We start from the raw sequence: 23,248 nt of genomic DNA, 5'->3' as shown, positions 1-23,248 counted from the left end.
GCATGGAAAATATATCAGAGAATCACTAGGACTTCCCACTGGAAGGAATCTGACCTGGGACTCCTGACAGTTTTTGCTTGAGTGGTTTATGCCCATTTGTGAGCTGATGGCTAACACCCCTGCCATGTTTTCAGGATCTGCTGGGCATTCCCATCTAAGATGAAACTAGGATTTGGGGTCCCCTTTCTCAGAGTTTGTGTTTGCAGGGATGAATGTGCAGTAGAGTCCCATGACCAAATACTGAAAGGTGGGATTTGAGGGCTTTACACATAGAATTCAGCCTTGACTCAGTTTACAATTCTTCTGCAAGATCTAGGGCTTAGATTTGTAGTTGAAGATTAAGAAAGTTGGGGGCACCTGGGTGGCTCAGTTGTTAAGTGTCTGTCTTTAGGTCAAGTGTGATCTCAGTCTCCTGGGATTTAGCTGCGCATTGGGCTTCTGCTCTATGGGAAGCCTGCTTCTCCGTCTCCCATTTCCTCTCCTTGTGTTACCTCTCTTGCTGTCTCTGTGTCAATTAAATAAATAAATAAAATATTTAAAAAAAAAAAAAGATTAAAATGGAGAAATTATGGCTACTATATACTAACAAGTGCCTTTTTTTAGGTATAATAATTCTAGCTTCTATGAATCTTTAATATTTCTAAATTACGATTCTGTATGTTTTTCACTATGAAATGGGAGTCCAGCGGTACAGCAGCCAACCAAAATTTTATTTTATTTTTAAGATTTTCTTAAATCTTACTGAAGAAGGAAAGGGCGGAGGGAGAGGGAGGGAGAGAGAGAAGCAGACTCCCTGCTGGGCAGGGAGTCCATCACGATGTGAGGCTCAATCCCAGGACCCCAAGATCATGACCTGAGCCCGAAGGCATATGCTTAACACCTGAGCTACCCAGGTGTCCCCAACCAAAATTTTATATCCAGGGCTTTTACAAAGCCCTAGAAGCCCTAGAAGTAAGTGTGCTGACTTAAAGCAAGTGTGCCAATCAGTACAAACAACTATTTTGTTTTCTTCTTATTATGCCAGGTATCACATTTTTTATTACATTTATATGTACCTTTTCTGTAACTCTGTAAGAAATCAGCAGGTATTGTAGAAAAAAAATGGATGACACTTATTAAAGATGTGAGGAAGAATTTATTCAGAACTATTGTGATAGGTATAGGGGCCCTGCAGTACAGTTTTCCAGTGGGGAAGAGAGACTGGGCTCCGCTCCAAACACAGCATGGGCAAGTGGGAATTTATAGCCAAGAGTAAGGTGGAATCAGTGCATAGAATATTACTAAGGGGAAACTTCCATGGTGGATTCCGGTTAAACTGACTGAGCAGGGTACTTACTAAAACTGGGTTTTATAAGAAAGTGCAGAGGTGGGCTCCAGAGAACTTTCCAGGGGCCTGACTAAAGTTTGAGTTTTCGCCAGTCTTCCCTTCCACAGAATTGTAATGCCTTGCGATTTATTCTGCATTTCCTGTATGTTTTAATTTATGTGGTTGTCATTATATATAAACAATTCAGATTTATTTTAGAGCTTTAACCTGACGTCATTCTCTGCAGAAAGAGAAGTTGACTTTACACCCAAGTATGATAACAATACCTCATCAGAGACTGGTACCTACTTTTGAATTTTTCTACTCTCAATCATGAGGATTTAAAAACAATCACTTAATGACTTGTTGGCTTCCCAACCTAAAAACAGTTGTCAAATATGCTATTTCTCAGTGGCTTTTACAAACTATTTTACTATCCCAAGGAACTTTCTATTTATAAAATCCCCCTGAATCTGACTGATTTTACAAGACAAACACGCTGGGCAAATTCATAAACCTTTATTTAAAAGAGAACCACATGGTACCTTGGAAGTGGTGTCTTATACAAAGTACCGTTCATCAAAGTGGCACCCCATCGCAGTGAGAGTCCTTTTCCTTCTTTGAACTTGTACTTAGAATTTCTCTCTCTCTTTTTTAAAGGTTTAATTTATTTATTTGACAGAGAGAGAGATCACAAGTAGGTAGAGAGGCAGGCAGAGAGAGAGGAGGAAGCAGGCTCCCTGCGGAGCAGAGAGCCCGATGCGGGGCTCGGTCCCAGGACCCTGAGATCATGACCTGAGCCGAAGGCAGCGGCTTAATCCACTGAGCCACCCAGGCGCCCCGTACTTAGAATTTCTGAAGAAAGTTGGTAGTCCATTTTTTTGCTAGCAGTGGACACTTACCATATGAGATCATGGATCAATTAATTATGGAGACACAACTGAAGAACTTGCCTGCTCAGTTAAGCTGTCTGAAGTCCTGCCATTTATTGCCACGGTATTGCCAAGAGTCAATCAACTGTGTCCCCAGGGTCCCAAATGCATGGCGCACTACTGTCTGCAGGCAGCCTTACAAATTTAGATTTCACATCATAGACACAAGAAAATATGCACACTAAAATTTCATTTTCACATAATATACCACCAATATCCAAAATACACAGAAATACTCTCTGCAAAATCAATATTTTCCACGATTTCATTGAAGAAGAGGGAGCATCTGACTGGTCGGTTTCTTAAAATATTTTAAACTTGTCTCTCCAAAGTTACAGCATATCACACTGAAGTCAAGATGCATATTTTCCACAAATTTGCCTATCAGTAATCCCAAAATATTTCACAATCAACAATTTACAACCATAATTTCCTTTCACGTATTAGTACAAATTACCTGTTAAGTGGTAACTTGGAGTTGATAAAACATGGCATATGAATAATATTTAAATTGTTGCACAAATAAATTGTCAACCAAAGGTCTCTGATATGGAATATATGGTATGCTGGCCAGGGAATGCTAAAAGTAGATGAAAGGAAACTTCTTGGGAATTCTGAAATTTTTAATGGACATTAAAAGCATCATTGCTGTAGAATACAGGGGTCTCTCAGATTCTTAAATCCATCCATTTTAGCAGTATATATTTTGCTCAAGCATGATATACATGGCAAACTGTGAGTCATAAAGCCTGGCATATCAATCATAATACCTATTAGCATAAAGGTTTTTTTTTTTTTTTTGGCTGAATCATTCATCTCAGTAAACTAAATAAGCTTCTCCAGGATTTCAAAATAATAAGCAGAAATATGATCTTTGGATTATATAGATATGTCTTCCTTGCCATTGACAGAAGCATTTTAGAGACACATAAATTCAGGAGGTAGTCTCATATGCCTAAGGACTTTAGGGTCCCAGCTAGAGTGAAGAAAGGCCTTTGTTAGAAAAAAAATCAAAAGCTAATGCTATAAAATTCTGTATTTGTATCAATTTTCAGGAGAGACCCAGGGAAAATCATGACCTGGAGTAACAGAATATAGGTGTAGAAAAAAAAGACCTGACTCTGAGTATAGCTAACATAACAGAATCCTGCAAATTATAAAATCGTCTCGTACAAGGCTTCGGGTATGTTTCATCGAATAAGATGTTGCATCTGATTGAAGCCCCAATAGGAGTAACACAAACACACACAGTAACACAAACACACACACACACACACACACACCCAGCAACAAAAGAATGTTGCTTTCATTCATATATTATAATGGAACATTGTCACCAACAAAATAAATTTTTCAGGAAAAAGAATTATAAAACATAACACACAAAAAGGCAAAAAAGAAAAATAGCATCTCTCTATGCATGTATGTATATATGTATGTGACTTTAAATTGTGATGGAGTAGATGGAAACAGATTAGAGAAACTCTTTCTTCTTTATATCATGTAGTTCTTTTAATAACTGCCTGATGGAGCTCTTCTCTCCTAGTATTTGTTTGCTTTTAACTGAGTAGTTATATATTTTTACTCTATTGTTCGATGGGTTGATTCTTCCTTTCTTTAATCAAATAATATAGAAAGATTGCCCATTCTCATAAACGGTGCTAATGCTCTGTTCTGCCTGGGATGGCTAGACTGAGACCAGCCTTTTACTTGGGTGAGGCCCAGGGGCTGGTGTTTATTAATGGAATGTGGACAGAAGTGGGTCAGTGAAGAGTGGGGGTAAGAACTCACTTGCCCTTCCCGCATCTACTCTCTAGACACAGAGGTTCCCCTGGGCAACTCTGAGTCCATAGGGTTTTGGGAAGAACACCCGTGGAAGGAACCAAGGTCTCTGACCCAAGTTATCTGCTGAATGTTTGCACTGGAATTTATTAGGGGGGAAAAAATAAAGGCTGATTTATTTTAGATCACTGGGAGATTTTTGGTAGCTTAACCCAACTAATACAAACATTAACTTCAAGTAAGGCAAAAAATGCTATTAGTTTACAGATTGGTACTTTAGAGAAAACATATATTTTCTGACTGGCAGCCTTTTAAGATTTTCTTTTCAATATTAGTTTTCTGATGTTACAGTGAAATAGAACTAGGCCTGGAAGAACTTTGGGATTCTTCTAGTGACTTGAAATTGAATCAAAGCAGAAATCTTTATAGACTTTTGGACTACAACAACTCAGAAGATTACATATCATTGTTTTGCACAGTTTTCTGAATTAATGCGCAGTTCCTTCCTCCCAAACTCACAAATATACGTTGCAAAGGTACAAAAAACAGGATAACTATGTGAGGTGATGGATGTATGAATTGACTTGATTGTGGTAATCATTTCAAAATATAAGCCATTCCACTGTACACCTTAAATATATACCATTTTGTTTGTCAATATTACCTCAATAAAGCTGGAAAAAAGCTAAGTCAGTGAAGGAGTTTAAAGTCAGATAACTGTGTTCTAAATCCAATGCTTTTATTTTTTTCAGCTTTATTTATGTTGTTTTCTCACCTTGACTCTTATGAATAAAGCCACAATAAATGTGGCAGGGCAACTATGCCTCTAAGATAGTGATTTTGGTTTTCTAGGTATGCCTTGAAGTGGGATTGCAGGGTCACGTTTTAGTTCTACTTGTAATTTTTTAAGGAAACTCTATCGTTTGCCGTAGTGGCTGTACCAGTTTCCATTCCCATCAGCAGTGAGCAAGGGTTCCCTTTGCTCCACATCCTTGCCAGCATTATCTATTTCTTTCCTGTTTGACAGTTTACATCCTAGTAGGAGTCAAGTGATATCCTGTCATAGTGTAAATTGGCATTCCCCAATGATTAGTAATGTCCAGCAAATTTTCATGTATCAATTGTTCATTTCTATGTGTTCTTTGGAAAGATGTATATTTAGATCATTTGCCCAATTTTTAAATGGGTTATTTGTGGTTTTGCTATTTGGTTGTTTGAGCTCTTTGTGTATTTTGGATATTAACCATTTAATGGATATGTGGTTTGCAAATATTTTCTCCTATTTTGTACGTTTCCTTTGCATTTAGTTGATGGTTTTGTTTTCTGTGCAGATTTTTAGTTTGATATAACCTCGCTTGTTTATTTTGTTTTGTTTGTCTTTGCTTTTGGTATCAAATTAAAAAAAATAATAATTGCCAAGACCAAGGTCAGGGAACGTACTTGCTAAGTTTTCTTCCAGGAGTTTAATGGCTTCAGGTCTTAGGATCAAGTCTGTCATGGATTTTGAGTTGATTTTTGTGTATGGTATGAGATGAGATCAGTTTCACTCTTTTTATATTATTGTTCATTTTTCCCAGCACCATTTTCTGAAGATACTATCTTTTCATATTGTATATTTTTGACTCCTTCATCATAATTTGATTATATAAGCCTGGGTTTTCTTGTGGACTCTTTATTCTGTTTCATTAATCTGTATGCCTTTTGGTATGTATGTGTCCTAATTCCATACTTTCTTTATTATTATAACTTATAATACAGTTTGAAATCAGAAAGTTAAATATCCAGATTTGTTCTTCTCTCTCAAGATTACCTTTTATTTGGGGATTTTAATGGTTTTGTATGTATTTTAGGATTTTATTTTTTATTCTTATGGAAAATGCCATTGGAATTTGATGGAAATTGTGTTGAATCTGTAGATTGCTTTGAGTAATATCATAAATTTTGGAAATTTTTAACAATATTAATTCTATCATTTCATGAGCATATAATATGTTTCCATTTGTTTATTTTTCCTTTAATTTCTTTCACCAATATTTTATAGTTTTTAGTGTATAGAACTTTCACTTCCTTGGTTACATTTATACCTAAGTGTTGTTTTTTTTTTTTTAAAGATTTTATTTATTCATTTGACAGACAGAGATCCCAAGTAGGCAGAAAGGCAGGCAGAGAGAGAGAGAGAGAGAGAAGGAAGCAGGCTCCCCGCCGAGCTGAGAGCCTCATGCGGTGCCCGATCCCAGGACTCCTGGACCATGACCGGAGCCAAAGGCAGAGGCTTTAACCCACTGAGCCACCCAGGCACCCCATATCTAAGTGTTTTATTCTTTTGGATTCTATTAGAAATGGGATTGTTTCCTTAATTTTGTCAGTATAAAAATAAAAGAGGTATTTTTTGTATGTTGATTTTGTATCTTGCAATTTCACTGACATTATTAGTACTAATAGTTTTTTGAACGAGTCTCCAGTGTTTCTACATATAAGTTCAGGTCATCTGGAAGCCCCTTTTCTATTGAGATGTCTTTTATTTATTTATTTATTGCCTAATTGCTGTGTCAGGAATTCTACTACTATGTTGAATAAAAGTGATAAGAGTGGGCAGTCTGGTATTTTTCCTGATCTTAGAGCAAGAGCTTTACTTCTTACCATATAGTATAACATTAGTTTATCATACATGGTTATACTGAGGTACATCCCATATATACTTAATTTGTTGAAAATTTTATCATGAAAGGAAGTTATGTTTTATTAAATGCTTTTTCTGTACCTGTCGAAATTATATGATTCTTATCCCTCATTTTATTAATGTGGTATATCAGATGTGGTATTTGCAGATGCTGAACCATTTCAGAATCCCTAAAATAAATCCCACTGATTGTGGTATAAAGTCCTTTCATTGTACTATGGAATTTTATTTGTAATATTTTGTGAAGGAGTTTTATATTTTTATCTGTTTTCTTATTACTAATTTTTATCCTTCTATTTCTTCTTGGAAAACTCCTCTCATCATTTTTTGTAAGACTGGTCTAAGTGATGATAAACTCCTTCAGTTTTGTTTCATTTTTTGTTTTTGTTTTTGTTTTTGTTTTGACTAGGAAACTATCTCTCCTTCTACCCTGAAGGGTAACTTTGCCTGGTAGAGTATTCTTGGTTGGCAGGTTTTTTTGTTTTTTTTTTTTTTTCCTTCAGTACTTTGAATATATTTCCCTATTCCCTTCTGGTCCACAAGGTTTCTGCTGAATAATTCTCTGATAGTCCTATGGGTAAACCATTAATCTATTACATAAATATTAGATCTGAAGGTTTTTTCATGTTATTTTTTTGGTAACAAATTTCCTTTTTTTTTTTTTTTAAACTTTCTCTGCTGGTTTCTGAACATTACACAGAATACCCACCTCTCTCAATCTTGACAGATTATTCTTATCATCTACTTGGTCCTGGCTCCTGATTATCTCCCAAATCTTTTTGATTATTCATGCTTCCATCTGTTCTTAGTAGCTCACAGTGGTAGAGTGTGCCAAAACCTGTCAGTTTTCCCAAGGGAAAGATTATAATCTGCACCCTGTATGAAGGCTAATTAGAAGCTGGACCCTTAAGCAGCACATGGGAAAGTAAGCACTCAAACTCCTTCCAGGGAAAGCTTGGAAGGTGGGCATTTTGGCCTGTTTCCTTTTCCTCTGTGCTAAGCCCTGCACATTTAGCCATTGAATGCTTCTGTGCCCACTAAGAACTGTTTCTTTATATGCTGTAGTGCCTGTGGGATTCCTGAAGCCAGCCCCACCAGCTCTCAGATCTAGGTGATTTTGGGGGCCCATCCTTCAGGTGGCAACCTTAAAAGTTGGGTGCCAGATGTGTGGTCCAAGCTCGTTGTTCCTCAGGAAGAAGCTCAGAGATGATGGTTCCCTCTGATCTGATGATATTGAGTGTGGGGTCTCTGGCTGGTATTTTGTCAGTCACCTAATATGTAGTATTCCCTTAGCTACTTTCTGAATTTCTTTCAGAGAGAATTGATCCACGTGTAGCTGTACTTCAATGCACCCACAAAGGAGGGAAATTCAAGAGCTTCCTGTGTTGATTGTAGTCTAGGCCCCCAAATGGTCATTAACACTGTGGCAGGGTGCTTCCATTTCCCAGTCTGTAATATAAGATAGTTGAAGTATAGAAAGTTGTTCTGAGGTGAAATAAGATAATGCACATAAAATGGAAAGTACCATGTAAGTACCAGTAAGTAGATTTTATTTGTGTCTACTTGACTTGAAACATAGTCTCTCTCAAAGAATGTCACAATTAAACATATAAAAACAATGTTTTAAACTCTAATAATGTAGTCCATTTTTTTGAGTAACAGTTTTAGAATTTATCCAGTCTTAATGCTGTCAGTTATAATTAATATCATCTGACTTTATTTATGTCAGTGACCTTCCTAATTTGGAGAGACATGGAGACACAATTGCTTTCAACATCTGTCCAAGCAAGAGAAAGAAGACCCAAAGTGTCTGGACACTGTGAATATTTTGTAGCAGAAAAAAGATAATACTTCTGGTTTTGACCTTCCAAAGTCTGGCATTTGCTCCTCAATCCATGTTTAAACAATGCCTCCTACCTATTATGTAATTTATAATTAAGAGAATTTCGATATTTTACATCTCACATATCATCATATAGTCTTTTTCTTTTTTTAAAAAATATTTTATTTATTTATTTGACAGACAGAGATCACAAGTAGGCAGAGAGGCAGGCAGAGAGGTGGTGGGGGGAAGCAGGCTCCCCATTGAGCAGAGAGCCTGATGCGGGGCTCCATCCCCAGACCTCGGGATCATGACCCGAGCTGAAGGCAGAGTCTTTAACCCACTGAGCCACCCAGGTGCCCCCATATAGTCTTTTTTTCCTCCTCTGCAGACTCTCCTGTCTTTCAAGCTATCTTTCCTATTGCTGTAAGAAATATCCACTAATCTCTGTTTAAGATGGTATTAGCATTTTTTTTTTAAGTCATGGATCTGTTTTTATGCTTGTGTTTTGATCTTCCAGCATATTCAAATGATTTCTAGTTGTCTTAGCTTAGTGGAAAATGCTATTCATAATCTGGTGTTAATTTGTTGTCAACAAACTAAAGTCAGTTTCTTGGTTACTTGAAGCATGATTGGTTCTTTTAAAGGTTTGATATCTACCAAAATATACTGGATCATTTAAGGGCAAAATGTTAAAAGAAACTACAGAACATGATTCTTGAGAAGGGTCCAGGAATAAGACTTTGGGATTCCTGGAATTTGACAATAAGAAAAGTGATATGAGTGAAAAAGAATCTAAGAAGGCAAGGTAGGATGTGTGGGAAGAATTTTAGTGAGGGACCAGCATTAATGTATCAGGACATATCACATTTCTTGGACATTTTGGACATTTTTATAATCCAAAAAGCCACTAAATCTATCCCCAAAATTGATGAGTATTCTGTCCTTGCCAGCTCTCTAGAAATAGTAAGGCATTGAATAAGTATTTGTCAGAATTTGCTTCAGGAAACATTCTTCTTCCACCGGCTTTTTTCTTGACTCTAGAACGCTGGGTATAGAACCGTGCTGTTCTCCAGTACTTTTTAACCGTTCCCATGTTATAATAATTCAACGATACATGTAATAAATAACTTATCTATTCTACAGTGTGACCATAGGTCAGTTGGTCACTCATCTGAATGCCTGAGACGTAAAATTAAAAGACACACAGGGCAATAGGGAAAAAAAAAGAGACTCATACTGAAGAGAATAATAAATGTATTGAAATCATCCCACAACTGACTCAATTTCAGAACTAGCAGACAGGGACATTAAATTTTGTTATAAATTTAGTGCAAATTTATGAAGATATTTGTTACATAAAGGATAATTTGCTGAAAAGGGAAGTAGAACAATTGAGAATTCAAAAGAAGAAGAAGAAACAGATTTCAAACTAGCTCCTGATCAATAGTAGACGTAACTATAAAATATAATTCTGTAAATACTCTAAAAGAAAAATGGTAAAGGGATAGAAAGGATAAAATTATTGTGATCTTAAGCTCTGCAAAATTATTTTAGATGTAATACTAAAAGCAATCATAGTTACTGGCATCCAGTTGGAATCCACTAGGATATTAAAAAAAGGCAGGATAATGAAAACTATAATTAGAATATAAAATAATAAGTTAAAATCAATTTAGAACAAGTACAGATGTTAGAATCAGTAGTAAAGAAACTTTAAAAACTTACTATAAATATGTTCCAGATATCCAAATAAGCAAAGACCCAGTAAATATAAAAAGTTATAGAAATCAAACTTTTAGAAGATGAAAAATAAGATGTTTCAGATGAAAATTTCACTAGATATGGTCAATAGGAAATTCAATGTTTTAATTAGGAAATCAAAATAAGAATTAGAAATTATTTTAAACTGAAGGATCATAAAGCAGAATATGTCTGATTTTGATATTAAAAATGTTAGAAAAAAAAGCATTCCTCAATTAAATTTGACCTCAATTTCCTCCTTAGCAAACTAGAAAAGAATATTAAATCTGAAATAAATACAAGAGCCAAAAGTCGATGAATAGAAAACAGAAAAAATATAGAAAATATCAGTGAAATCAAAGGTTGGTTCTTTGAAATCATTAAAATTGATAAACTTCTATCCAGACTACTAGGAAAAAGGAAAGATTACACAAATAACCATTATTAATAATGAGAGAAATAGAATCAGTACAGGTTCTAGAGATATTAAAATGAAAATAAGAATATATTATAAATAATGTTATGCCTACAAATATATAACTTAGATAAAATTGGAAGATTTCTCAAAAGACAAAAGGACCAGTACTCAGTGAAGAGATAACCCGACTCATCCTATATGTGTGGGGGGTTTAGATTAGTCACTTTCCCTGACAGCTCCTCCTGCAGGTCTGAAATAAACATATTAATATAGACAAGTGAATAGTAACAAATAATTGAATAATGCCATTACATCAATTATTTTCTGCAATTTCAAACACTGTCTTTCCCATCAGAGAAAATACAGCGTGTTTTGACTGTATTGTTTACATAGGGAGCCACAAAAGAATTTCAGGTAATATAGATATTAATTCTGTATCGTAAACATTGCTTCTGACACATTTTTTGCAGAGATGTGAACCCAAGAATAAGACTTTGTTACTATGAATAAAACATTCCTGAGAGAAAGGGCTAGCAGAAGACACATTACAGCAGTTTGATAGTTTATTATGTGTAACTGCTCGAAATATTTCATGAATATGTTTCAAACCCCTATAGATGATCATGATCAATAAGTGAATTTCAATTTGAGGAGTAGTCACAAAGGAAAAGTAATTGAAACATCTCTGTCAAGAAGTACAGGTCAACCTGTCAAAATGGGCCAGGAGATGTTTTATTTCTATACCTAATGCTTGGTGGATGTGAGAGCATGGGCAAATTCCAGTTACTGTATGATGCTAATACTAATTGACAGAAGGAATATTCACAACTGAAGCAGCAACCTGAAGGTCAAATTGACTTGTGGGACTCAGACTGCACATACCTAGAAGAAAACATACCTATTAAAGTCTTCATTATTAAAGGAAAGTTATATATTTCATATCTTACTACTTAAAATTTTATGATAGTGTGTGTGGTAAGAGACAGGGTGATACTTCCTTTAATTTCCAATGAGTAATACAAGAATGATGATTCAAAATCTCTCTCTCTCTCTCTCTCATGAGGCTACCTAAAGTCAATAGTGCTGTGGAATTCACACACAGAAATTGTATTTTTCTAACACAACGTGAAATTGATGTATCATTTATATTAGAATAAAATACAAATAAACTTATAAATTGTGCCTTATATAACTCTGTTTCAATTACTCATGTACCATTTGACTCAGAATTTTCAATTTATAAATACATACCTCTCCTTAAAGCTCAATGAAACAGATTTTATATATATATATATATATATATATATATATATTACTGATTACTGTTCACATAGGTAGTTCCTTGTTCTAACTCTAAAGTGGATATGCTTTTTTATTTATTGTTTAAAAGATTTTATTTTATTTATTTGTCAGAGAGAGATATAGCAAGAGAGGGAACACAGCAGGGGGAATGGGAGAGGGAGGAGCAGGCTTCCCACTGAGCAGGGAGCCTAATGCAAGGCTCGATCCCAGGGCCCTGGGATCATGACCTGAGCCAAATGCAGACACTTAACCAACTGACACACCCAGGTGCCTGGATATGGTTATTTTATTTCATCGTTGGTAATGGTTAATATTTTATTACAAAGTCTAACTTAGTAGAAAATAATTTACAAAAAAATAATTCACAATTTATATTTAACTCTGCAAATATTTTGGCTTTCTTTATCAAATTTATTTTTCATGGCATTATTAATAAAGACTTTCTTTCTCTTATAAAAGTTTTCATTATTTTTGTAACTAAAGGAAACCAAAAAATATTTAAAATATATAGAAAACCATAGAAATGAATGTAGTGGACCTTAGTAAATATTAATATTATGTTTATTTCAACTATTTTTAAAATTTATATCACTAGTGGTATAAGCAATCTCCAAACCCTTTTACTTTCATTCCTTTCAACAAACCTCGGGATAACATGTGTCTTGTGTTATGTATAATTATTCTTTTGCATTAGATCTGGCACTAGAATCATAAGGTATTTTCCTTTGGGACCCTACATTAATTCCTTAATTTATAATACTGCCTTCATTAATACTACATATAGATATAGCTCTTTATTTCTTTGTTAAATTTAATTGCTTTTCAATTAAAGGGAATCACAAATCCTACATTTGTGAGAATTATCTGAACAAATTTTACAAAAAAATTTGCCTTTGCATTACAAATGTTCAAAGTGTCTTCTTGGGTAAGTACCATTGTCCTATGTCAAATTTAATAGATTTTTCTCATTACCCCCTGGTGAATGTTTAGATGAGACAACTCTTCTTCCAGCTGTTAATCCAACTCTGATGAAAACTCAAACGAAATTGACAACCTAATAGAAACAGAGATAGATGGTGAAACTCTAGTGATTTCTTCCCCTGAAAAAGTGACTGATAAAAAAAAAAATATAGGCTTCCTTTGGAGTTAAAGGAGAAATGATTTGGTGTTTTATTTCCCAGGGGTCAATATGTTATGGGCTGGTTTCTTTCCCCTTTGAGAAACTATATTCTATTTATGAATAATATCTTTTGAAACCCTAGCATTCATTTGATATAAGAAATAAAGGCAGCGCATTTACAGAAAGGTTATGAGTGTGTCACAGAAATCTGCTGGCCTATATTCCATCCGTTTAAAATCGGCTCTAGTTGAATGAACATCACTCATCCAAGTAAGAACTTTATCCCCACTACAAATGTGCTTAAGAGCTTATTACCAAGCAGAATTCCCAATTCCCAGCTATATTTTGAGCATCAGAAAAGGCAGAGTCTTGTCACAGTTAGTAGCTTCATTTCCCCTAAACTTTTGGAATACTAAACACTGACGATTGTTTTCCTTTCTCCCCAGCGATACACGATGTTTCCTTGCCTACTTAATGACTTGTGTTTTTCTATCACGCCTGGAAAAATGATTTTTTAAAAACTATCAACCCCAGAATATTTTGAGACTACAGTAACATCCTTTAACACATGATTACCATCTATAACTTAAGGTTTCTTTCAAAGATCCTTTAGCAATTAGGCTTAACTTGAAAAATTAATGCCGAGATTCATTGTACATTTTTCCCAATATGAAATCGTTTTAATATGATTTTTGGGCTTCCAAGTTTTTTTTTTATCAACCTACATTAAAATGTCTTCAGTCATTGTAGCAAAGTTCTTTACTTCTTGAGAAATATAAGATCGTAACATAAATGTCAGATCAGGAAAAGATGAAAAATAAAGCTAATCATATTTAAATTAAGATGTAAGACTTACTACCTAATTGAGGTTCAGAAGCAAACAACAATGGATATACTTGAGAAATGCATTTCAGGCTGTAATTGAGATAATCAGACTTACCAAGGGGCGCCTGGGTGGCTCAGTCAGTTAAGCATCTGCCTTCAGCTCAGGTACTGATCTCAGGGATTGAGCCCCACGTTAGGCTCTCTGCTCAGTGAAGAGTCTGTTTCTAACCCCTCTTTCTCTTTCCCTTTTGTGTTTTTTTTCTCTCTCTCTCTCTCTCAAAGAAATAAAATCTTTAAAGAAAAATAATAAGTCAAACTGACCAAACCTCAGCTCCTATAAGAAAGATCTACGTGTGTGTAGAATAAAGACATAAAGTTAATTCAATAGCAGGAAAGAAGAAGACTTGGTGGAACAAAAGGAGTGGGAGGAAGTAGTGGGGCAGGTGATGAGATTAACACCCACACTATTGATTAAAAGAAAGACTTTCACAGAGCTCTGTGCATTGTAAGATTCAGTTCCAAATGAACATCCTTCTCCACTGTGATTTCAAAACATTTTGAGCATCTATTTTCACACTCTTTACATTATATCCTGGCTATGTATGGCTTAATACCACATTGATATCTTACTTATTTCTATTTGCAGTCAAAGCTTATGTAAGGAAGAGCCAGATGAGCAACTAGCTCAGGCATCCACTGTTAAGGTATACCAAACAGTTTCTGGAATAAGTTAGAATTATTACTCCAGCTAACTCACCTAATTCATATGTCACCCTCTGCAATAGTGAAATGTGTATTGGTTCTACTCCTTTGGGGTCTTTGAGGAGCCAAACCATTTCTTTTTGAATTTTGCAGCAAACAATAATTAAAGGGTGTGGGCATAGCCAGGACCACCAAAATCTAAATCTGTCAGTCACTTGTAGTAACAGGTGTAGTAACAGTAACTTCTAACAGGAATCAGCTCTCTTTTCTGTATCCACTGCAAGAACGAAGACCATTCTCAGCAACGGGACCATGGACATTCCAGAAAATATTAACATCATTCTAAAGGGATACACAGTCATTGTGAAGGCCTCCAGAGAATTTTAACTACATCAATTAGAATTCAGTCACCTTGGGAAGAAAAAGGCTTCAGACTGACAAAATTGGGGACATAGGAAGGAATAGACTGCAGTTCTACTTGTCATCATGGGAACAACATGATCGAGGTCACATCGGGCTTCCTTTACACGATAATATCAGCATAGGCTCACTTCCTCATCAACATTGTTGTTCAGAAGAATGAGTCTCTTGTTCAAATCTGTAATTTCTTGGGTGAAAAAATAGGGTTCTGATCAGACCAGCCATTGCTTGTTCAGTTTCTCAAGCCTCACAAAGATGAGTTAATTCTCATAGGAAACAGCACTGAATATATATCAAGTTCAGGTGCTTTCATTTACCAGGCCAAAATAGTTAAAAAGAAGGATTATTGAAATATTTGGATAGTACCTATGTCTCTGGAAAAGGAACAGTTCAGCAGGCCAATGAATAGAATCTAAGGAATGATGGCCTATAAAAAAAGCAAGATTCTAGATAATTCTTTTTTTAAAAAAATATTTATGTATTTATTTTAAAGAGAGCATGAACAGGAGAGGGGAGAGGGAAGGGAGAGGGAAGAAGAATGGAAGGAAGAGGGAAAGGGAGAGAATTCCAAGCAGACTGCATTGAACATGAAGCCTGAAACAGGGCTCAATCTCATAACCCTGAGATCATGACATGAGCCGAAACTAAGAGTCCAATGCTTAACTGACTGAGTCACCCAGGTGCCCCATGATGCTACACAGTTCTTAAGATCGATCTGTGTTATGTAAAGATGTAATAAACCCCCCCTACGGAAAAGTTTAAAAAGGAATTAGTGTTTGTTACAATGTTACTTATCAAAATATGTTACTAGTTAAGTTAAAGCATGTATGTGCTTGTTCCTTCGTTTACTCATCAAATATTATTGAACACTTACTATTCTGAACCCTTTTCAAGAATCCGGAGATGTCGGGAAACAAGACATAGCAAATGAAACTAATTGAAAGCAAACATATGAGGAGCCTATGAAATATTTGAGAGCTTATTAGGTATTTGTACCATCTTGGGGACATGCTTCTCTGAGACTGTCTCCTGGTATGTCGGGGTGGGGGCAGCTTACAGAGATGAACTCCATCTTGGACCTTGAATACTTCTCTTAAAAACAAGAACAAACTGGGGCCAAAGTTTGAGAACATCTCCCACCCAGGGTACCCTTACGAAAATGATAATTGATGTCCATAGAAAAGTATGAGCTAAAAAGAAGAAATAACAGAGAAAATGAGAGCATAACTACTGTGAAATAAGTAACACAAATTAAACCAAATAATCTACATCATAATAGAATTTGATGATCAAAAATGGATCAAAGATGTCAAGTTAAATATGTAAACATTCTGGTGAGATCAGATAAAATATATATATTAATAATGGAAAAACTAGGTAGAAATACATAGTTTGAAAATAGACTGATATGGAAGATTCAATACATCATAAGAAGTGTGCCAACAGAAAAGTAATGAAGAACTGAAAAATTGGGCCAAAGCAACAGGAAGGAGAGAAGTAATAGAAAATAGTAGAGACAAGAAAAAAATAGAGACAATTTTGAAGTCATTGGAAAAATTAAAACATCCATAACTGTATGATAAGGGTAAAAATTGTGAATGGGGTAAGCATTTAAATAAATATACTAACAGCATCTAAAAATTTGAAGAAGAAACTTTTAAAAGTTAAAAATAGAACTACCTTATACCAACAATGGCATTACCAGGTATTTACACAAAGGATACAAAAATACTGATTCAAAGGAACACATGAACCCTGATGTTTATAGCAGCATTATCAGCAATAGCCAAATTATGGAAAGAGCCCAAACGTCCATTGACTGATGAAGATATAAAAATGATGTGGCATATTCATATGTAAGGGAATATTACTCAACCATCAAAAGAGCAAAGTCCTGCCATTTGCAATAACATGGATGGAGTTAGAGTGTATTATGCTAAGCAAAACAAGTCAAAGAAAGACAAATACCATATTATAGCATTCATACATAAATTTAAGAAACAAAACACATGAATATACAAGAAGGGGAGGGAAGAGAGGGACACAAACCATGACGACTCTTAACTGTAGAGAACAAATTGAGGGCGAAGGAGGAGAGGTGGGCGGGGGATGGGCGAAATGGATGATGGGTATTAAAGAGGGCACTTGTGATAAGCACTGGGTGTTATATGTTCCTGATGAATCACTGAATTCTACTTCTGAAACAAATGTTGTACTATATGTTTATGAACTAGAATTTAAGTAAAAACTTTAAAAAATTAAAAAAATAATAAAATAAAAGCAGCTAAAAAGAGAGAGAGAGAGAGGAGAAAAAAACTATTCCAGAGAATAAGGTCTTTTATATGACTGATGAATTGAATGAATGCAAAGCATTGCAACAGTGATGACTTTTCAGCCTTTTGGATAATTAATGTGCATTTAAGTATAAATCAAGCATTTTATTCCTTCACAGAAGTTCTATTTCAGAGAGTAAGAAATGAAATTACAGTGACAGACATAGCCCATGCATGTTCTGATTATTATTTGTATATGATTTCTCTGATATTAGGAATAATTCAGCTTGGCTTACATTCATTTTTGTCCAAAATAATTGATCAAGGGCACCTGGGTGGCTCAGTTGGCTGAGCATCTGGCTCTTGATTTTGGTTCAGTCGTTATCTCGGGATCCTGAGATCTACCCCTGTGTTGGACTCTGCACTGTCTTTGGAGCCTGCTTGGGATTCTCTCTCTCCCTCTCCCTCTGCCCCTTAGCCTGCACACACAGACCCTCTCTCTCTCAAAATCAATCAATAAAAATTGACCAGATGCTAGAGGGGGAATAACTCATCATTTTAGGGAGTTTTCTTTTAAGTTGGTGCCAGTTGGCTTTGAATGAGCCTGCACTAAAAAACACATAAGAGATTCATTTTTTTTTTTTTTTAAGGTTTTATTTATTTACCTGACAGGGAGAGCCAGAGCACAAGCAGGGGGAGCAGTAGAGGGAAAGGGAGAAGCAGACTCTCTGCTGAGCAGGGAATCCAAAGTGGAGCTCGATCCCAGGACCCTGAGATCATGACCTGAGCTGAAGGCAGAGGCTTAACCAACTGAGTCACCCAGGTGCCCCATAAGAGTTTCCTATGTTAAGCCATATTCAGAAAGAAGAAAAGCGAGAGGAGTTTTGAAGACTTCTAAGGTTGAATTCCAAGGTTAATACTGATAAAACCTTCTAAAAATGTCATATCTCATGATATTTGATGCCTACGAGAATTTCTTGGTAATAAATTTCAAGATGATTACTAGTATATAGTGTGAAGTAGAAGCAAAGGTTTTTGTTTACGTGTTTGTTTGGTTTTGTTTTTAAAGAATCATGCCACATTCATCTTGTGTTGGTTTATTTCTTTCAAAGTTGTTTAGCAGTTTTTCCCATACAGATCACACACACACACACACACACACACACACACACACACACACGGAGTTTAGATTTCAGTAGAAGTAATTGATGTTTTTGGTGTTATTGTGGGTGTTTTTTTGTTTTTGTTTTTTATAGCTTCAAGTATCTATTTAAATTTCAGTTCATTAACAAACAGTGTAATATTTAGTTTCAGGAGTATAATGTAGTGATTCATCACTTACACACAGTACCCTGTGATTCAATGGCCTTTTTTTTGTTTGTTTAACTTTGTATTTCTAATTGTCTGTTTCTAGCTTATAGAAACACAATAGGTGTTGCTTATCGACATTGTAGTCTGGGAAAATGCTCAATTTATTTATTTGATTTAGTAACATTTTAATAGATTACTTGAGATTTTCCATATAGAAAGATCATATGGTCTGTGAACGGGAAGAATTTTATTTTTCCTTTACAATCTTCACATGATTATTTTCCCCTATTATTATGATGAGTTTTCTAAGAATGATGTGGGGTCAGTAAAATATTGGTGTTATAAATTTAGATGGGAAGTTTCTCTTCTATTTTTGAAATTTGTGTTAACAGATATTTTTTGTTTGAAAACTTGAAACTATTCGCTAGAAAATTCTCTGGACTTTGAGCTTCTCTTTTTAGATACTACAGACATTTTCCTCTTTGAATATTCCTTAGAGTCTACCTTTTCTGATTGAAAAAAACCTCCTTTTATTAGTGTTGCATAATATATATTTTCAATAATTTTATTTTTACATGCAGTGTATGTAATTTTATTTAAAGTACGATTCCTGTAGACAGAATATAGCCAGGACCTATTTTCATTTGTAATTTAATATGAATAGACCACTTGCACTTAGTGCAGTTTTGAAACTGGTTAGATTAAATGTCTATCTTGATAGACATTTAGACATTGATTTATTCCAGTTTTTCTTTTTTCCTTCTTTTTATGGATTTGTCTTTATCTTTATATTCCCTTCATTTAGTATTTACAACACAGTTATGCAACTTATCACAGTTGATTAAAATAGTACATATCTTCAAATGTAATATATATCTCTTACAATAGTATTTTCCTAATTTTTTGGCATCTTTGTATTATTATTGCTATTACACACTTGATTTTTCATACATTTCAAACAATATGTTGCTACTTTTTTTGGCTTTAGACATGCACTTTTCATCTAGAGAGATAAAAAAAATATGTTATATCTACCTTCATTTTAATCATTTATATTGATGATCGTTTCTTTTTAAAGATTCGCATTTCTGTTTAGTACGTCATTCCTTCCACCAAATGACTTTGGAACATTTTTGTAGTACATATCACTTGGTAATAAACTTGCTCAGTTTTAGTCAGTTTAGTCAGTTTAGTCCTTTTTAGAAAAAAATGTCCTTTTCTACATTTTTAGTGAAATACACCTTCACTCTATTTAAAATTCTGTGTTGGCAGTGATTTGCTGTGATTTCATTACTTTGGAGATGTCAATCCATTATCTTATAACGTAAACATTATTCCTTTCAATGTAATATATGTTTTATTCTCAACTTCGTTAACTTTTTATCATTAATATGCAGTAACGTGAATATGGTGTATATGTGTATGTGTCTATGTTGACATTTATCCTCTCTAATTCACTTCGCTTCCTGGACTTATGGTTTAATTTCCTTCATTATTTTGGGGGAATATCTTGACCCTCTGTCCTCTATTTTCTACTATGTTCTCTCTTTTGCTTGTAGGATTCCACTTATGAGTATGTTAAATGGCTGGAATATTTTCTACAGTTCTGAAAGTTCTGAAAGATGCTGATTTTGTTTGTTTCCATTTTTGTACACTGTTTTTTCTCCTAGTGTTTGATTATGGGTAATTTCTATTTACATCTTTTCACGGATTCTCTTTTTCGGCTGTGTCTGGTCTGCTGATCAGCCCATCAAAGGCATTTTTCGTTTCTGCTGTGATTCTTTCCCCCTTTCCATTTGAGTCTTCTTATACTTTCTATTTTACTAATAAATCCCCCCAACTGCTCTTGCATGCTGGACACCTTGTCTACTACAGCCCTTACCGCATTAATCATAGTTATTTTAAATTTCCTGTCTGTTCCATCAGCTAGATCGTATCTGAGTGTCGAATTTTTACTTTGTATTTATAACTGCAAGTATGTTTGTATATTCCGCTAGCATGTTAGTGGGCAGAGTTGAGTTAATTTATTCAAGCATTGAATTCATGTGAGTTTTATTGTTTCAATGTACTTGGGCTTCAGATTCTTCCACTGGTACCTTGTTCTTAGGGTGGCGGTTGGTTTGTTGAATGACTTAATGATTGTCCTAATGTCTCTTCCCTGCTTTAGACCTTCTCTGCACACCTGTACCTCAAAATGCATCTTTCTCTATGCAGTTCTTTCTCTGAGCAGCAGACTGTTGGTGCTTGTTACACCGTTTTTGCTTGCCTGGTTATAGGGAAGGACATTTCTCTGTTACCCTCTCTCCTAGGCAGCTACTGTGTTTCTGGGTCTCAGGACTGGACTGAAGGATTTACCTCCTTTACCAGTGAGAGGAAAACTGTAAGAGAGAAAAGCGTGTTTTCTCCTGTCCCTTTCCCGAGCTGTACTAGGTCTTCATATGTGCCTTGCAGGCAGTAGAGCCTGCTGCCCATCCCCTGACCCCTGACGGCTTAATGCTCCTTTCCCTTCCACCAGGTCTACATCAAATAGAATGCTTTGTCCTGTCTTAAGTACCATCCCTAATGGTTCCCATGATCATCCCGCAAAGAGCCTGTGAAAAGGTACAACACCCCTTGTGTGTATATAGATCCGAGGAGTTCTAAGCTTTCACTGTGATCCACACTCAGCATTTGCCACTTTGGGAACAAATTTTACTGTCACATTACTCACTCCACCCACATTCCATGTTTTCTGGGAACTTACCCCATACCGAACAGGAGGCTAGGCGTGGGGGTTTCAGCCATAAGTAACATAGAAGCTTCCCATGCTAGTACCACGTTTTTCCTCAACTGTGTCTGCATATTAGAGTTTTCATGTCTCTAGATATCACCAAGTAGCATCCAAGATAAATTAAACCAGGTTCTCTGGCAAGGGGATCCATCCACATAATTGTATCTTGTGAAGTTCCACCAGATGATAACAGAATGCACCCAAATCAAACCACTAGTCTCTCTGCCCTCCTGCCTCCTGTTATTTCTGGGTCTCTTCAATTTGGCACTGAGGGCCTTATCAAAATATGGTTTACTGTGTAATAGGACAGCTGCTTTAGGCATCTGCTAAATTGCAAATGGAAGGCAAACTTTTACAAGTAATTACTTCTTTTGTCCAACTATGGTTCTGTGATATTTACCTGATGGGTCCATTTTTATTACCGGTTTTCTATTTATTTCAAATTAGGGAAATCTCTGCTTCATGTTTGGAATCAATGGGGTGATATTTATGGGACAGAGCATGATAAACAAATTACAGACATGATCCCTGATTTCCCAAGGTAAGGTCTAGACATTTCCTATGAGGTGGGTTTTAAAATGTATTGCATCTACTTATTTGGAGACAAAAAAGTAAAAGTTGGAATCACAAGATTTCCAATACTGTGAATCCTGTGTTTGAGCAGCGGAATTATTTCCCTGGAGGACTTTGAGATAACACAGGTTTCAAAGACAAAAGAAAGCACAGTACTGTTGTACTTGCAAAGATATTGGCCTACAAATTCAAGGTAAAATTTTAATGAGATGTGAAACCATTCCTTTGTACTCTACCTGATTAGACCAAATTGACTAAAAAGAACAGCATTTTGAGTGCATTGTTTTGTCTGCATTAATGTCTCTCTGGCTTTACCATTCAAAGAGGCTGCAGCCAAGGCCTGAGGTGGTGGTGGGGGAGGGACAGCAAAGGAAATGAGAACCAGAGATCTTACTGTCCCAACACGGACGCATCATTCATGACCTCTGGCCTGCTTTTCTCTTCTTTTTAAAAAAAAAATTGTTTAATATTTCTTTTTATTTTTTAAAGATTTTTATTTATTTATTTGACAGAGAGAGACACACACACATACAGTGAGGAGGGAACACAAGAAGGGGTAGTGGAGAGGGAGAAGCAGGCTTCCGGCTTGAGCAGGAAGACCCTGTGGGGCTGGATCCCAGGACCCTGACGACAGCACCGAGGCACCCCTTCTTTTCTCTTCCTGACTACTCTTTACCACTCAAAACACAGAGGCATGAACACATTCTATATTTTGTACATTTCAGGAAACTGGACTTTTTAATTATTCAGATTTACACATGCAAACAGGGCACACGGGATCAGAAAGTTCCAGTCATTGAGCAAGAATGAAGGGAATTTTGATGGCGAAATTTCAAAGGGAAGCTCACGTATAAACCCAGTTATAGCTGGATGACCAGAGAGCCCTCTCCCGTCTGTCTGAATCTCCTAATTTTGAGGGAATGATCCTTCTTGGAGAGCAAACCCCAGCGTAAGATTAGATAACTTCACCGTCTGAAGGATACGAGGCATAGGCGCACAGTCACCCGAAACAGAAAACGGACCTTTAATTCCTGCCCTAACCCAGTCCCCATGTCCTCTAGGAAGTCAACTTTATACAGGAAAGGTTATGAAGGTCTCAAAGTGAGATTCTTTTGCAGAATTAAAAAGATGCAAGATTAACTTCTGTAAATTAAGTTTACCAATATTATGGAGGTAAAATAATCCGATCAATCTTCCCACTTAAATAAAAATCAATAAAGTAAGATCTTTTTTAAAGATAAATATCTTAATTCGTTGTTGAGCTGGCAA

At 35.6% G+C, this 23,248-nt stretch overlaps 1 pseudogene; it reads left to right on the top strand.

Annotated features, from left to right (window-relative positions):
• LOC123953928 overlaps positions 1 to 15,461 on the top strand; it is a 28,476-nt pseudogene extending 13,015 nt beyond the window's left edge.
• Positions 15,462 to 23,248: the final 7,787 nt, after the last annotated feature.

Source organism: Meles meles, chromosome 12, assembly GCF_922984935.1.
Source record: "Meles meles chromosome 12, mMelMel3.1 paternal haplotype, whole genome shotgun sequence".
NCBI classification, from domain to species: domain Eukaryota; kingdom Metazoa; phylum Chordata; class Mammalia; order Carnivora; family Mustelidae; genus Meles; species Meles meles.
Note: the sequence above shows the minus strand (reverse complement) of the source record. Positions and strands in the feature narration are given on the sequence as shown.